The sequence below is a fragment of the Haliaeetus albicilla genome, chromosome 6, assembly GCF_947461875.1.
Source record: "Haliaeetus albicilla chromosome 6, bHalAlb1.1, whole genome shotgun sequence".
Taxonomy (NCBI): domain Eukaryota; kingdom Metazoa; phylum Chordata; class Aves; order Accipitriformes; family Accipitridae; genus Haliaeetus; species Haliaeetus albicilla.
The window spans coordinates 43711977-43728591 of record NC_091488.1 but is presented as its reverse complement, the minus strand read 5'-3'; the positions used below and the strand labels follow the sequence as shown (position 1 = coordinate 43728591).

General features: G+C 51.9%; 1 protein-coding gene across 4 annotated transcripts in view; it reads right to left on the bottom strand.

Moving 5' to 3' along the window:
- LOC104321779 (galactosylgalactosylxylosylprotein 3-beta-glucuronosyltransferase 1) overlaps positions 1 to 11267 on the bottom strand; it is a 30408-nt gene extending 19141 nt beyond the window's left edge. For 2 of the 4 annotated variants that reach the window (XM_069785816.1, XM_069785815.1), the window contains exon 1: positions 10763 to 11267. The gene's annotated coding sequence lies outside the window, so the exon portion shown is untranslated. Of the gene's footprint in view, positions 1 to 10080; positions 10221 to 10762 lie in introns of those variants that run through there. The other 2 variants (XM_069785814.1, XM_069785817.1) reach the window with 2 other exon arrangements.
- Positions 11268 to 16615: the final 5348 nt, after the last annotated feature.

Sequence of the window (16615 nt, the reverse complement as noted above, 5' to 3'; positions counted from 1 at the left end):
AAATCATCAGCACTCATTAGATTTGCCACTTGCTGTGCGGCATCCAAGTGTCATGCAGACACTTCGAAAAACAAATGTAGAATTGAGAAATAAAGTGGCGCCTAGAGAATTGTCTTTTGCAATAGATATATGTTATGGTCTGCTGCTTGATTTGTACCTTAAATGCCACAGCTGATCTGTATAGCTTGGGCTTGATTAAAAGAAACACCGGAATGAAAATTAGAGAGTCAGAAGACTACAGTGTTTATTCTTCTGCCTGCTGCATATGAAATGAAAAGGGAGGAAGGGAGCGAAGGAAAGAAGGGGCAGGAAGGTGATGGCCAGTGCCCTGCTGAGGTTGTCCTGCTGTCCTCCCCTGTCCTAACAGGGAAGCTGTTGACTCTGGACCACAGGCAGCCCACATCCAAATTAGGTGCCAGGGCATCTGAGATCAAGAGACCCATATGCAATTCCCACCTTCTGGGAATAGCAGGGGAGCCGTCAGTGCAATAGATGAAATATCTTAGGCACTGGCAGTAGCTGTCAGAAGATAACTCTACATCATGATAGAAAAAAGCTTTTCTTTGTAGGAAAAGTACGCGGTGGATGCATTGGGGCGAAGGGATGGAGCTGAGGAGTAGCAAAAGCCAAATGCCCCTTTCTGACAACAATCCAGTCCTACCGGGAAGAAAAGGTGTAGGTTTTGGTTTCTGGTTTTCCACGTCTCGCACGTTAAAATGGAAGAGACTTGTCTGTTGGGAAGGCAAGGAAGGCTGTGAGGGAATTGAGAGCGGACTAGCTCACAGCACGAGAAACAAACTCTGCTCTCTCTCTTGAGAGTGCATAGGGCTTGCTTGTATAGGGCTTGCTCTCTGCTGTGGTCCTTGATTGCGCTTGAAGGTAACCTGGGCTGAAAGTGGTCTTTGCATGTGGTGTCTATAAAGCTTCTCTTGGGAGGGAGGTCAGCCTATGCTGTGTTGTACTTGTGGGCTTACCTGTGAATAAGCCTGTGCTTCAGGCTGCTCAAGACCTGGATGCAATTAGGGGTTGATGCTACCCTCCAAGCTGGTAAGTTGTCTGCTCTGTCTGTCCCTTGAGCTTGGAGTGTCATCTTTGCACAAATACCAGCAAGAAAATACTGGGAGATGCCTCTCCTCAGCTCTCACATCTCTGCACTCAGGGCTGCTGGGGAGTGCTGTCCTTCCTAACCCTTGGGCAGAACAACTGAGGAACAGATACTTCTGCTTGGAGGGCAAAGATGAACCGGGCTTTTTTTGAACCCTTTTCTGCACTTTGAGAGCCCTTTTGAGCTCACTTCAAAGGCAGATCAGGTTGGTCTGAAACATCAGGGCAGACAAAGAGCAGTCTCTCCTTGAAACAAGAAATGGGCTCCTGCTATAAATCTTAGAAGTGGATCTGAATCTTTCCTGGTTCTGGGGGTGTATCTGGCTCTCTTCTTGTGTTGGGGGGAGAAAAGCACCCTCTGGTTATCGAAAAGCTTTCTGAGCATTGGGTCAGTGCGTTGTCTCCCCACAGACAGCAATGCTGGTAAAAGTGGCAGCTGCAGAACTAGAAACTGGATCTCTAGAAACTCAGGAATCTCTTAAAACAGGGGTCTGATTTGTCCTTGCTGGACAATGATCTCCCACCCACAGAGCACACTTCTGGTTGCTTTTCCCAGTCTTTGTCCTTAAACAGATTCTGTATATTATGTGTCTGGTGAACAGTCTTTTCTCTCTTTCTGCAGTCAAGTCTCCTTCAACTTATTAACTCTCTCCCAGCAAAGGGATGTTGGCTGTTACCCAAACTGGGCTAACCTTAGGATGATGTTACGAAGGCTGATCCTACCCCCTTCCTTCCCAAACCCCTGCAAGCGTGCACGCACCGTGCATCTCTGGCTGGAGCCTGGCATGTCGGTCAACGGTCATCTTGTCAGTGTGTCCTCAGCAATGACAGACGCCTTGGTGTTTCTGAGCTACAGCAGGACAAGGCCAACAGCAGTTCACTGTGAAGACGTTTGTGGAGGTCAACAAGCCAAGTGAAGCATTCCCAGCTTCCCACATGCACGTGTGAACTATTTCCATCCCTTACCAGCTCTGCAAAACATACCCCGGAAGGGCGAGCAACAGCTCCTAGGCAGGGGAAACATCCCAAAACCTCTTGGGGAGGGAGAAGGAAGAAACTGGCTTCCCGGTTCTGCTGCTGAAACTAATTTCTAGGCCATTCGTGTTTGTCCTGATGCTCAGGTCAGGACCCACATTAGGGTTAGGAGAGAAATACCTAGTATCAGATTTTAGCTGTCTGGTAAGTGCGATGCAGAAGGGAGTACAAAAGAGCAGAAATCATGCCTAGTGACTATTTTGCACCAGTGTTCAACAGCTACAGGACTTGGTTTGACTTCCAGGGAGCTACAATCCAACCGTGGCTTGACTTGCTGGACTATGAACAAAACTTGCTGATGGCAGCTTATCTACCGCTGAATGGGAGAAGGTGCTGACAGGAGAGTCACAAGGGTCCTCTGCAGCACCTCCAGAAGAGGCTGCTAGGTGGGATGAAGTGTGCAAGCTAATGTGACTGGGAGCGCAAGTGGGGACACTGGTCATGATACGTGAACAGTACCGGATTTGTTGTCAAGAGGGTGACAAGAGAAGGGAGTGCCATACATGAAGGCTCATGGAGGTGGTGGAAGCAATTTTTAATTTCCTTTAATTATCCTTTTAATTATCCTTTGGGGTAAACTATATTCACCCACAAAAGTCTTCTTAGCATAGAGGTCAGCAGTGATGACTGGATCTTAGCAAAGTGCTTAGCAGTGTCCTGTGTCTTCCCTTGTAATGGAGCTGCTGATGCCTATCGAGTAATAAGAGGTTTGTTATGTTTCTCTTAATGGTCCAAGAGTCCTGTTCTAAGATAGAAGCTAGAAACATAATTTCTGCTGTAAAGAAAGCTCCTGTTATCATTTGATAACGTGCTGCCAAGCGCCGTAGGTTTGAGGAAAATGGGAAATGGCATGAGAGTTGCTAACCAGAACGAGAAATGCACTGGGATTACTGGAGGAGCTGTGGAGAAGCCTATGGGCTGCTACAGCGCAAGAGGTGCTGGTATCACACTGTGGAGGGAAGACGTGCGGGTGAAGGCAGAGCAGGGGGCTGGATTGGAGAGGACACCTGAAATATCTAGTTGTTGACAAAACAGAGGCTGCAAGAGGTTGATGGGAGTAGGATGGAGGAGGCAGTTCCAAGGAGGGGGGAAAAAACAAACAGGGTGGGGGAGAAATGCTGGCCAGGCTGAGATCTGCCAAAATGCAAATAATTTCTCCTTTCTAAAGACCTGCCAGGGGACACCTCGGCTACCTGGAGTCAGTGGTTAACACCCCTACCTCCTTTCCACAGAGATAAGGAGCTGGCACGCATGTCTGCGGGAGGAAAGAAACTTGCTGTGGACCTTGCGAGCGGTAGGATTTGCCAGCTTGCCTCTGACTGCCCAGCCCAGCCCCGAGATACGGCTCAGCCGGGCTCCTGTTTGACTTCAGCAGATGCTGCCTGTGGGCTTTGTAGAGGTGCACAGGGATAATCAGGATTTGGTTTCTGTTTGCTTGCTAATTTGAGCCCCTGCTGTGAGTTTTGGATGTTTCTGAGGATTCTGTATTAGCTTTAATGATGAAAAAATTATTTCAATGCTTAGTGAAGAAGATGCATGATCTATCATTGAAGCCGCTTAGCAACAGGGCTCATTAAGACACATATTAGTACAGAAAGATACCCTTGCCCCGGCATCCTCTTGGAACAACTATCCCTTCATCTAAACAAGATAAAGGTCTTTGCTGGCCTCCTCCGAGGCCAGAGGATAAAGCACTCAACTGTGAAACAAGATTTCTTCGTTCTTTTTCTAGCTTCAACTATGCGTAAGTATGTGGATCTGGGCAAATCATTTCACCTGCTTCAGTGCCTCAGTTCCCCCACAGGTAAGATAAGCACAACAATGTATAAGCACTCTGGGGAAATGACTTTCAAGTGCCTAAGCTCATTAGAGAAAAAACAACCCTTGCAATGAATAAAAAGTGTCTCAGCCCCTTGACAGTAGCTTATACTAACCACACGGTTCGCATTGCCTTCCTGAAGCCCGACATACAGTTAGCTAATTATAGGGGAGGAAAAGGATCTTCTCCTAGCCCCTTACCACCTGATGGTAGCCAAGTAGAGATGTTAAAAATTTGCTACCTGGCTCAAAAAAATTAATTTTGGGCAAAGCCTGGCAAAGTATTTCTGGTTACCCTTCAAGGAGAAAGAAGGCCCACTAGTTCTGGGGCGGGATCTAATTTTCCTCACGGGAACACTGTCAAATACCATGTCTGAGAGGAGAACAGTAATAATTCGTGTGGTTTATTCCCAGAGTCATTCACTGAATCTCTCAGGCAGCACCATTCGCCTTATGAGGAGAAACTGAAGTGGGGTGGAGGAAGCAGGTATAAAAAGAGATATTTTGGTCCATGGTATAAGAGCCGAAACTTTCCTGGCTCTTGGGCTTGCGTGCAGGACATTGAACTTCATACCTGAATGCCCAAGCTTTGGGCAGACCTTGGTGTGGGGTGGGGGTAAGGGAAGCTAGAAGAAAGGCAGGTGAGGGAAGAAAAATGGATGTAGGTGGGATACTAAGGTATGACTGAAAGTGGCTCCTGAGGGAGGGAGAGGGAACAGAAGAAATGAGGTTAATGGGAAGGAGAGAGTGGGAGAAAGGAGAAGGAGGAATGAACAAGGGTGAGGGAGCACAGGACCAAGTGGGACAGCAAGCAGGAGGCACAGTCAAAGCATCTGAGCTCTCTCTGAAGAGATTGCCTATTTTGCTTCTGCCTTTTTTTTGTGTGTAATCTGGCCTTAAAATTGCAGGAATGTGGCAGCGCAGCACTGGCGCTCTGATTTATTAATTCCATCCCGTCCCACCAGCCCATAAAACAAAAGCATCTGTGTTTGCTCAAGAGGAGCACATGAAGGGCCTCATTCACGTCAGAGGTGGAGAGGGAAGCTGGCAGATACAGGAAAGTCATCGGTGCCTCCTTCCTTTTCACCTTTGTGTGGGTCTGGGCTGGGGGAAGGGCCGCGGGAGGGGAGGATCCAGGGGATGGGGTAGCAGGAGGGAGAAAGCTAAGACCACCTTGGCGATCTGCGCCAGAGAAAGCGAGGGGAGGATGCAAAGAGCGCGCCAGGCTGGACCACCTCCCGTGAGGAAGGCACCCCAGCACCGCAGAGAGGATGAGATCCCTTGCTGGCACCCAGGTTCGCCCAGCAGTGGTCTCCAAGGTGGCACTTTGCACAGTTTTGCCCCGGTGAATGGCAGTAATACATGGCAGTGGTAGCTGTGGTCACGGCCAGGGCTTTCACTGTTGCCTGACCCGTAGCTATGGACATAACCGTAATAATTCAATCTGCCGGTCAGTGGAGAAATATCCCCTTACAGCTGTTTTTTTAGCACGCTTTCGGAATGAGGAAGGCTCAGGCAGAGATGAATATTAACTATCTTAATATTAACTATCTTAATTTAACGACTGGGGCACGGAGGGGGAGAGGAGCCAGCAACCTCTGCTCCTGCCAGGCAAGGATCAACTGTGCTCTTTCTAGCAAGAGGTACTGGGAGATTTTAGGGGGTCACAGAGGACCTTGCTAAAACCGCTTCTCTACCCGTGCCCTTAGAGACAGTGTCCTTAGGAGCCAGGCTGCCCTGCAGTGCCGCACGGGGAGCATCTCCTCAGGGGAAGCAGGGTCTGCAAGCTACTGCTGCCTGCCCGGTCCTTGGCTTTTTCTCCAAGTTCTCCCACACAAGGCCTGCCGAGGAGCAATCCTGCTTTGCTAGCAAAACGCAGTTCCCATGTGCCCCATACTCCCACACACAAACCCACAAACGTGAACTTACAGAACGAGGCAACGTTGCTGCTCTAAAATCTTTTATCCGGAGCCGAGATTGTCTGACTGCTAACCCTGTTCAGCTCTAAGTAATCCCAGCACTTTGCTTGGCTAGAGGCTGACTGTCCTGGGAATAAATGCCCTTGCTCTCATTGCCAAGGGGTAACATCCAAAGAATAGGACAACACAATTTTCTTTTGTAATGCAGCAGTATTCATAAACCAGCACCACACAAAGTTGCCAGGATGCTGGCAGTCTATTAAAATCAACAGCACAGGCAGGGGAAACAGCAGCGTAAGCACCACTGGACCAGCTCAAATCTCATCAGAACTTAACCTGAACCTGCTCCAGCTGACAGAAACCAAACCTGTGAGAGCTAAGTGTCAGCACACAGGCTGCAAAACACATATTTTTTGCTTCTGCATGGAAATGAAAATATGCCCCAGTGATCTTCACTCAAACATGTCTGTCTCCTTTTGTCCTTTTTCTCTTACATTGATCGATGTTGTGGGTTTCGGAAGGTACAAGAAATCCTATGCTAGACAATTGCGAGAGGTTGAAGCCTGAAGATTTAGATCTATTTCAAATGGACTGTCCTGTCCAGTGATGAATGATCTATTATCCATCAAAATGTCTCCGATTTTCCTGAATCCTACACTCAGCACCAGCAGCATCTTGTAGCAGCGAGTTCCATATGCCACTATGCACAGCATGTGAAAATACTTTTATCATCAAATTGCTACCTTTCACATTTTCCTGAATGCGATCCAGTTCCTCTACTAAGAAAAGCCATGTAAAGAAGCATTCATTCTCCCTCTTCTATGTTGTTGATTGCTTTGTTTTTCACCCCGATATCCCTCCTCGTTTGTCTCCCCGAGCCAACTAGCCCCATCTTAACGAATCTCTCTACCTGCATCAGCCATTAGTGGGATTACCTACTCAGAGGAGGGATGACCAGCAAACAAAATCTAAAGGTCCCTGTGCTGAGGCTGTGGATCCTAGTTCTGTGTCACAGCCCTGGGAAGCCGTGTCTCCTGAGGAAACTTAGCTCACATTCTATAAATCTGAGGAATTTGCAGAGTGCAATATTTTTTATCTATCTCGGGGAGAAGGATCTCAGCCCCCCTCACTGCGCGGCAGGGGAAGCCAGCCCGACAGTTGACTGAACACTTGGGAACATTGGCAAAGTAGATAAATTCGAGCTCTTAAGGAAGGACCTTCGGGACCACTAATGTCACATGAGAGTGAGCTAGAAGAGACTTCAAGCTCTTAATTACGAGCCTGCACAGCTTAAAACAGCATGAAAGGATAAAGGACCAAGTTTTTATAAGTGTGCTCACCACGGGTCGCATTGCAGTTTGGAAACATACCCCGACCCGGAGAAATTGCTAGGGGCTGACCACCGTCCCTTTCAAAGTGCGGGCTTCAGGCACTCGTGCCTGCGCCCGAGAGGAGGACATCGGTAGCCACAGATCTCATCCGCGCGCTGTATTTATTGGTCTCTTATGGTACCGGTAGATTTTAAATCGCAGTCCTGTTAGGCTGAGCTGCTTCCCAGCAAGTGCTTTTCAGAGATACAGGGGCCTTGCCTGGGAGACAGACGATCTGGGGCTGTCTCAGCTCTGACGCTATCAGCTGCAGTGTCTCCCTTGTAAAGTGGGGGTAGTCATCCTGACAAACAGCTCTGTATGTGGGCAGGGAGTGCTCTTAATCACGTATGCGGAGTACTTTGAGATCTCGGGATGGGAAGCGGCGCAGACGAGCATAATGCTTATTATTAGACAGAAAGGCCAGGAGCAAAAAGGGCAGAGCGCTTCTAGACTTCTCCAGGGCCCTGCAGTCGTGTGGGACCCGGCTTCCAGTCTGGCTTATTACCACCTTTTTAGGCTTCTTCTTTTATTAGGAACAATTAAGTACAAGGAGGAAGGGGACAGATATCATCTTTCCTGTGTACATCCTGCAGAATAATTGCAGAGCTTTCCCAGAGCAATTCTGCATGCTTAGTAAAGGGCATCTTTGGAGCCTATCAAATATCTTATCCCTCGTAGGCATATGTACGAAGGCTTGCAGCACACGTCAGGAGATCTCTTTATTGCTCCCAAATATTGGGAATAGGAAAGACAATTGAGAGTGCTGAAAAGGAGGAAGCAGAGACCTTGGAGGAAGCTCTGGGAGACGGATGGGGCTGTGAGGTGGCTCCTCACGGCTGGGACAGCAACGCTGCCTCCCGAGGCATCGGTGGGAAGCTGGAGGTGACCGTGCCTGCGACACAAGCCCCCAAGGCAGAGGGGCAGCGGGGGGCTGGAGCTGTGAAGGCACTGAGAAACAGGGGTCTGTGCAGGGCAGTGCTGCTGGCAGGTGATTACCGTGGGGAAGAGGGGAAGAAAATCATCCGGGGGTACGGCCAGAGTGAATCCACTCCAGGCTCCTGCCAGCAGGCTGCCTGCTAGGTATGAATTTGCTCTCTGATACTAAGGACATCTCCTGGCTTGCCGCTGAAGCAGAGGGAAAAGTTCCCTGCCAGAAAGCACCAGGCCAGAAGAAGGGATGCTGGGTATGCAGGAGACACAGCCTTGAGCTGTCCAGTACCCCCTCGGATGCTCTGCAGGGAAGATGCGGTTCGAGGACACAAGCACTAGTCACAAAGGTGTTCCCAAACCATGGAAAGAATGTGAATTTAAGGGCTGTACATCGTGGAAGTAAATTCTCTCTTGCATACATTTAGCTGCTCTATAGCTCTGTGCAGCTCCCTAGGCAACAGTCTTCCCAAATGACACTGTAACAAAGCCCAGAGGTGCAGGAGCCTCGTTCATTAAAAATCCTTGCCATGGGAGCAAGTGTCCTCAGCCCAACCGCTTTACTTTCTATCCCGTGGCTGCTAAGTGTCTTGCAAGTCAGGCTGAGGCCCTTCGCTGTAAAGGTGGCCGCATCTCAGCTGTGCTCTGTGTCAGCTGGCTGAATTGCTTCGGGATTGCAAGGTTGCCTAAATGGTTTATCAGTTATTGTAATTATTATTATTATTACTATGCTGGAAATGTCAAAGAAACCAAGAGCTTTGATTTGATCTCATCTGATTCCTGAAATATCCGATACCATGCATTAGCTGCTCAGCGCATCTACCTCTGTATATTAACTGCCCTGCGGAGCCTTAACTCAGTGCAGACTGAAGTGCCCTGAAAGCGATACTGAAGTCGCTTCCAGGAGGGAGGGAGACGAGGAATCACAGCCACCGAGCTCCTGGCCTCACGCCGGGCCGGCACAGCGTGCCCTCGGCCGCCGGCACTCACGTACGGTCCGTGTCCCAGGCGTGCCCGCTAGCAGATAGCTTCCAGGAAACCATGGAGCAAGCCACCGACCGAATGCGATCCCGGCCCCTGCATCCCGCTTCAAGGCACGGAGAGAAGGGGTTTGGCGGCGTGCGCGGCTGCAAGCAGATGCGACGCAGGCTGTCAGATGCAGCTCTGCCAGTGGCCCCCTCCTGCCCTGTAACCCTCTCCATTACCTGAGACCGATCTGCCCATAATCTCCTACCAAGGTATCTCATTTCGGAGTAACGACGGCCTCCCTCCTGCAAGGATCCCGTCCTGCTGTCTCTGTGCACCCATCTCCCAATTTGCTATACGGCCCCCGGTCCTAGCCCTGTCTGAGGCTGTTTGGCGGTCCGGGAATGCAAGGCATGAACCTCACCGTCTATTTTTCCCTTTTTGCACCAGATGAGATTTAAGCCCGAGTGGAGGTGGATGATCAGAGTCGTGCGTGAAGCCGCTGTACCCTGCTATGCTCTCTGCATACATGCTTTGCACAAGGAGGCCTCCGGGTCCAGGAAAAGAGCTGAAAGCACCTGCAGAGGCTGCGTCGTTCATGCTTCCCCACTCACTCACTGAGCTGTGCGGGCTTCAAGTTGCCAAATGGGTATTTATTGCTTGTCATTATTGCTCTGCTACAGAGATGCTTGGTGCTGCCCCACTGAACCGAACACCCCTTCTCCCAAGCGCGCACAGAAATTGCCCCTTGGCGGGTTTGCCTAAGGAGTTGTTACTGAGGAACCAGGTGCTTCTCTCCAGGTTTGCAGCACCTGGGGGTTTCTCCCTCTCATTCGCTAGCTGCTGAGCCTATTCCTCCTCTCCTGTCCCCGGGTTGGGCGAGCGAGTGGCAAGAACGGGAGGGCAAAAAAAAAAAAAAAAAAAAGTACTTTCCAACTCACCTAGGAACATCCACCCCAAACTCTGCTCCAGAAAACCAGCAAGCGCATCCCTTCGGCAGCCACCCCGTGTGCCAGGCAGGGGTGAAAAGGGACAGAGACCTTCCCCAGCCCATCTCTCCAGAGCTCCTCACGGGGGATGCCCACCCGGGGGTCGGTTCCCACGGGGGTTGCCGTGTGCCTGCACACAAACCCTGTTACCCTTCTCTACTTCGTTTTCCCCGGTATCTATCACGAAGAGAAGCCATAAAACCTCTTGGGGGAGGGAGACTGGGGGCGGGCAGCGGTTTGCCCGGGACCCTTTTTTTTTTGGTAACCGGGTCGAAGATGCCGGCAAGAGTTGACTCGGTGGCTGCTACAGCCACGGGTGGACAGACATCAGGCCTGGGGGCATCACCCCCCAGCTGGAAAATTCCGGCCTGGGAATGGGATGATGCTTCCTTTGGAAGGTGCCCGGGGGAGGGTGTGCAAGGACGGGGGGGGGTGTCCCGGTGAAGCGCAGATGAAGTTTGGGGGACCCGGGTGGCGGGGCAGGGTACTCCCCCCCCCCCTTCCCAGCGTCAACCGCTGGGCACCCATGGGACCGCAAGGTCACCCCTGCATCCCTGGCGTTCCCCCCCAAAAAAACCAACCAACCAACCAAAACCCCAAGCCGGTACCCGAAACGCGAAGGGTTCCCTCTTACCTGGCGAGATGCACCGATCACGGCGGAGATGCCGGAGCACCGGGGCGGCACCGCACCGGGGGCTGCCGGGGAAGCATCACCCACAGCCGGGCAGGAGGTGTGTCCTCCTTGTCGTCCTGGAACCGGGACCGGGACCGGGACCGGGACCGGGACCGGGACGGTCGGATGGCAGCGCCCGCCTTCGGACCGGCGCCTGCGATGCGGCTACGGGCGGCGCGGAGCCGATTTAAGGCCACCCTGGGCGGGAGGGAGGGGGGGGGGAAAGAGCCGAGGGCCGCCCGTAGCCGCGTATCCCGCGGGGCCACCTTAAAAGGGGAAGGGGCGAGGAGGCGAGCCCAGGCGGGAAGGGGCGACGGGGATGGGGATGAGGATGATGGGGGGAAGGAAGGCGAAGGGGGCTCTTTCCCTCGAAGGAGGAGGTTTGCCTTCCCCGGGCCGGTGAAAGCGAGGGGGTGGGATTTTTTAAATTTTTTTTTTTTTTTCCCCCCATCCCCGGGTGGCTCGTTTTGCTGTTAAAAAGGTGCTGGCTTGATTTCTCGCTCCCCACCAAGGCTCCGACTGCTCTAAGGAGAAGCCACCTGCCATCGCTACAGGCAGTGAGGGTTGACGGACGATATGGCAACCTACAGGGCCAGGGGGGCCACAACACTTCTGGGCTTCGGCCTCTCCGCTTGCTGCTTGATGGCTCGCATCACTGCTGTGTGCCTCAGTTTCCCCTCTAGCTCTGGGCTAGGCAAGGAGTGTTAGTTAGGGCAACTGCTTCCCACTGTGGTGGCTGCTGGGTGATTTCTTGCTTTGGCCGCATGAGAGGTCACGGCCAACACTTTGTCCAGCAGCTTCTGCCTAGGAGCAGGTTATGTGGGAGCAGAAGACAGGCCCGCTTCGGTTTCCCCCTGCCTGCCTCCCTTATGACCTGTGTCTCCTGGCCATAAAGTCACCATGCTGCTTGAAGGGGGGTGTGTGAAGCAATTCTTCAGCCTCTCAGCTGGGGCTGAACGCACAGAAGGCAGAAGGAGAAGTGAGGGCTGTCAAACCTCAGCCCTGCTCTAAGAGACTTCTTTCCAGCCTTCTCCTCGCAGCTGGGCAGCACACATCTTTCCCTCGCTTATTCTCCTGAGGGTTGTGACTGCCACATCCCAGGAGTTTCTCCTGAAGAGGTTGCCACAGCTTTCAGCAAACCACGAGGCGCAGAAGGTAGCACAGTCCCAGGCTCAGGTTGGGACTTGTTGATCAAGTTTTGGCTTCAGGTAACAAAGCTCCCACTGTGGGATGCACTGAGCAGGGCAAAATGTTTTGAGATCCTTGGCTGAAAAGTGCTCTTGGAGAAGAACAAGAGAAGTCTGTCTTCTCGGGTTAGCTGGCAGGTCTCGGCCACGTTTCTGGAGCAGACGTTGCTGAAAACACCCTGGAAAGAAAGACATCAAGTGACATTTTACAGCCCAAATGACATTTACAAAGCGCAACACAGAGGCGAACCCAACACGGGCAAAGCGGCAGGCACGTGCGTGCCAGTGCCTTCCCTCACCTGCTTCTCCCCTTGCCAAAGGGATTCTCTGAGCTGGACGGGTTCGGTGCCCAGCAGGACCTACGGCCACCCTCACCGCTGCCATGCTCGTGGCCGTGCGGACCCGCTGGCTGTGTCCTCGTGCATGTCCACCTCGGCCAGAGCGGGGCATGAATCGCCGCTCTCCTTCACCAAGTGTGTTGAGGGCTGGCACTCTCCTGCCCTGGCATCCCAGGTTGCCTTCACTGGGAGGAAGGCATCCATCCACCCACCCAGCTGTCCTCAATGTTGGAGGTATAAAGTCCCCAGGTTGTACAGTCGGCCCAGAAGAGTCCTGTGCGCTCAGGGCTGAAAGCCAGCGTGTGGGTGTCAGGAAATGGCGAGACGCTTCCCCGCAGATGGCTCAGCAGAAGCCTGAATTACTCAGGCAATACTGGCAGAAGCATTACCCTGCTCCAGGAATTAGCTAGCTGGGGTGCTCCGGCTCTGCAGCACCTTGATTTTAGGCAAACTGCACCAAAGAAATCAATTGCCTAACCCTGCGAGGCATTGAGTCTCTCAGCATCCCCCAAGACAGGACAGAGACTTTATCCTCCTTCCGTGGCTGGGGAAGGGACTTGCGGAGGAGATAATTGACTCATGATTAGCCACAGATATCTTGTTTTGTCAGTGAGTTGGAGATGATCCTTGGGTGAACACCCTAACCCCAGGACCTCTCTAGGAAAGGTTGGTTAAGAAGGACTTTGACTCCTGAGGATCTCTCCTGAGTGCACAGGCGGGAAGAAGAGATCAGATCCAAGGCTGCCAGCAACTCTGGAAGGCCAAACCACTCAGGCTTTGCTTATTCATGCTCCAGGCTCTCCCTTTTTGTGTCCACAACCTTTGACACGACTGTTTCACTGCTGCGCACAGAGCCACAGTTTGGGCAGTGCATCCCATGGTTGGGCTGAGGGTCAGCACTGCAGGAATATGCTCCCCCGACCTGGTCAGAGCCGGCTCCTGCCAAAAAGAGTCTGAACTGGGACTCAGGTCTGGGGGGGGGGGGGGGGGTGTCAGTACAGAGCCATTTCTCTTGGCTAGAACAGCCAGAGTAAATTAGATTTATTGGAGGGGACAGTGGGGTATCCAGTGTGCCATAACCTTCTTTATCCCTCCTGAAAGCACTGCCTGGGGCAGTCTGTGTTCCCAGTCACACGGCAGTGGAGTTGCTGCACTGGTAAGACCTTCCTCCTTCCACCGCCTCCACGGCTGTGTCCAGCCCAGACAAATGCAGGTACCCACACTCCAGTGCTTTGGGTGTCACAACATGATGTGAAGAGCTCCATGAAATCTCCATCCTGACGTTGCCATAAAAGCTAATCTCCTTCCCAAGCGGTAAGCGCTTCGAGATCCTGGAAGAGATGCTGCGGGCAAGGGTAGCTTACTGTTGCAATCTGTATGCAATTTATTCCTGCAACTTGCTTTTTCACTGTCATGCCCTAAGGGGCCTGATGCTGTGTCAGCCTTGAGGCAGACCCACAGACCACATCCCTGAGTCTTGCAGCAGTAAGTCACAGGAGAGGAACCGCTGTGGAAAACGTTCCCTGACTCGTGCTGCAAAGGAGTAAGCTGTGCCTCAGCGCCGTGAGCCTCCCAAGGTCTTATTCCATCTGGGTTGAGTGGCTGCAGCTGCTCCCAGCTCTCCCAGTTCCCCTCTCCTGCTGCTGCTCCTACAACTAATGCATGGCACCATGCGTGTCTGAGGCACCTTATAGGACTGGGGGAGTGAGTTGTTCACGCTTCCCACCCTCCCTTTTGCCAAGGGATTTGGCTACATGGCAGCAGGGACCTTGACGGTGTCCTCTGCTGTGGGCAAGTGTGTGATGCTGTGCTGTGGGTACCTGTCTGGTAGCAGCTGTGCTGAGAACTTGCCTCTTCATTGCACTCGAGGTAGGGGAGAAGCAAGCAGAGCCGTTGCTGTTGGTGTATTTCACCAACAAAAGGTGAGGAAGAGCCGCCAGCAGCCCTGGAGGAGAGCAGAGAAGGGATGTGGAGGCACAGGAGGGAAACCTACTGAAAAGGTCAGTCAAGAGTCGTGCTCGCAGCTGACACGGCCCATAAAGCATTGGTAGGGAGCGGCAACACGCTGCCTCTGTAAATACAAATCTCAAAACACCGCAGGTACTTAAGCAAGTGACACCTTCCCTGAGAGCGGAGGAGGTAGCACCCCCTTTCTGCTGAGAGTGAGGACGAGCCCCAGAGAAGACAAGCGGTTCCCTCAAAGTCACCCCTGAAATCCATATCTGAGGGATGCAATGAGACACACCGGTGGTCTTGTCTGCCAAGTCCCTGGTCAGGCTACGGCCTGATCGTATTTTCAGAGGGCTTGCTGAGCTATCTTCTGCCTAGGCAGTCCTCTGTCCCCAGGACAGAGCCCCTTCCCAACTCCTTTTCTTCCCAGCCTTCTGGGGGTGGTGAAGGAGTGACGGCAGGAGGTGGGGAGGGGGGGTCAGGTATGTCTCTTCCAAGGTCCAAAGCTTCAGCAGTGCCTCTCTCCTCGTTGTAAATCTGCCTCAGAAGATGTGTGACAGAACAAGCAGTCCTTGATCTAAAACCTGCCATCCTTTGAAGAGCCTGTGCTTCAGTGAAGCAGCCGGCAGTTGCTGCCTGAAGAAAGCTGAAAAGCCGCTCTGCAAGCTCTGCAGTTTCATTTCTCTCCCCCTTGAAGCACCAGAACCGTACACTAATCAAGCTATTTCTGCTACAAGCTGGGGAGGAAAGAAAGAGAGATTGTTAGTGTTAATGCTATTTTTAAATACTTTACAGGCTCTTGAATAGGATGATGATGGGGGCCGGGTAAGGACCCAGACAGGGACAGATTGATGTATGGTAAACGCATCTGTTATTCTTCAATTGGGAGGCGGCTCCTTCGGCAGTGCAACTCCAAAGGTATGACAAGGAGCCGCTGCGAGGTCGGGGCTCGCAACCTCCGAGAAGGCTTCGGCTCGGCACTCCCAGGGCTCTCTGCCTCCTTCCTAGCCATCCGTGAGGCACCGTTGCTGCGGAGGGACTCCGAGCTTGCAAAAAAAATCCTGGAAATTGGCTTATAGTTACGCAGCGTGTGTAAGGGTCGCTGACGTGCATGCGGGAGCCTTCATGCACCTTCTGCGTGGGTTAAGCAATTGCTTGCCTCTGCGTGTACCTTGCACCCAAGGGATGGGGTCTATCCATGAAAGGCTAGGGAGAGCTTGAGCGACTGCCTTTCCCCAGATCCCATAAAACTAAATCACTCCTGCCCACCAGTCAAAGAAATGCAGGAGAAAAGAAAGTCTCAAACTTTGGTCTCACCCCAGCAGCAGGGAATATTCCCATGTGATGGGGGAGAACAGGATGGGAGCGGGGTGGTGAGAACGAGTGTTGTACTGATGGAGAAGTTTAAAGAAACCCAAGCTCAGGCGACAAATTCAGATTGAATTTTTCCCTAGCCTCAGTAGCAGGTGAGAAACTTGAAGATACATAGCTATCACCTGAAGGCAGCCAGCCCTTCTGGTCTCCCTGAACTATTGAGCTGTTTGGGCACGGGCTCCATGTGCACCCGGGGGATGGCACTTCAGCATCCTGCCCCTCTGGAAAAGTTCTGCAGAGGGAAAATATGCATTTACCTTTCAATCGATTTATGAGCCATCCTGTAATGTTGAGCAGAGAGTTATATCCTGATGGTTGATTTCTACAGGACGGCTTAAAAAAGAAAGAAAGTCAGTCTCTATTAAAATGTCAGCTTTAAGAATAATTTCTATGCCATTCTGTCAGTCTCATCTCTGTTAAATTCAGTAAGGCTTTTCCATAAAGGTAAGTAACCGCTTTTATAAGAAACTGCATCTTAAGTGAGCTATCTGTTGAAAGCACAGGCCAGATCCTCTGTGCCATTACCCTGAATTAATGCAGGAGTAGCTTCTGAAAGCGTTGTCGTACAGACCCCGGTCTCGCTGAGGAGACACTGCCACTCAACACACACCGACCGCAGCAGATCTCTCTGCGTCGCCATTCCTAACAGCCAATATTAATCTCGTGTCCAGAAGGATGCGAAGGGCCCTGCTTTCCCCAAGCGCTCTACTGACAGCGCTGTCAAGTCCTCCTTTTTCCAAAAGCGGATCATGACACGTCCTTTGTCTATTCCCTTTGGGAGGCGGAGGGAGGCTGGGGGTGGAGAACAGAGGGCAGTTGTCACCCAGCTCCTCGGCTATATGAGAAAGTGGCTTCTGTTTCTGAGCTTCGCTCCGCTCCCCATCTTTCATCGACATCAAATTAAACAAGACTTTCTTTTGTATGAGGGGAATGAATGGTCCGCGTAAGGGTCAAATAGCACTGCC